This window comes from Dipodomys spectabilis, unplaced genomic scaffold (genome assembly GCF_019054845.1).
Source record: "Dipodomys spectabilis isolate Male_0828 unplaced genomic scaffold, ASM1905484v1 ptg000332l, whole genome shotgun sequence".
NCBI lineage: Eukaryota > Metazoa > Chordata > Mammalia > Rodentia > Heteromyidae > Dipodomys > Dipodomys spectabilis.
The window spans coordinates 46,046-46,968 of NW_024871009.1; positions in this window are offsets into that span (position 1 = coordinate 46,046).

Here is a 923-nt window from a genome sequence, read left to right on the forward strand (position 1 = left end):
ATACATCTTTGAGGTTAGAAGTGATTGAAGCAAAAAGTGGTGGAGTATTTATTTTTGTGGGCACTTTAGACACAAGAAGAATTTCAAGGTAAAAGAAAAAAGAATCCTAAATATTTGTGATCACAGCTTCTTGGACTGGTTTTTTGTCCTCATTATCATAGATGTTGGGTTTTCGTGGCAACCAAATGCAAGGGGGAAGTTTAATGTACTCTCTTGGACAAGTAAACAGATTGATAGAAAAAAATGGCAGATAATATTTAGTGAATTACTTTGACCAATTACTTTGCCAGAAAAAAGAAGGAAAGATATAATTCAAAATCACTTGACTTAAAATTATGAAAATATAGTAATGAAGAGAAGAGATATGCGAGAAAACAGAGGATTGTTTTTTCTCCAGTGGAGTAATGGGTTCTTGATCTTGTTTCTATCATTCTATCTTCACAAGCTATCAAGTGCGGTTCAGGATTGGAGGATCCAGTTCAGACAAAGAGAACTCGAAGAAGAAAATATTTGCAGCAAATGTAGGTGATTTATAACCTTAGACAATCTATTTAAATCTGTTCAAAATTCTCCCCTACCCCGTACTGCCCTCTTTGAACAGTTTTTTTTTTTTGCTTTCCCAAGACTGCCTTCATTAACTGCTTAAAATTTTGAGAGGTTATATTCAAACTCCTAGAGATTGCTGTTTGGTTGTAATTTTTGTGTGATTTTTTTTGTTGTGTTTTTAAGCTGCATTTCAAAAGCTTGTGCAAGTATGTTACAATTAAATATGTCCATCTAATTGTCCAATGCTCCTGGATCAGAGTTACTCCTTCTATCATTCTGAACCAACCCCTTCTCCAAGATTTATTTCCGATTTACTACTTCCTTTATCACATGTGTACATTGAGTATTCTAGCTGTACTTGTCCCTTGTTCCATTTT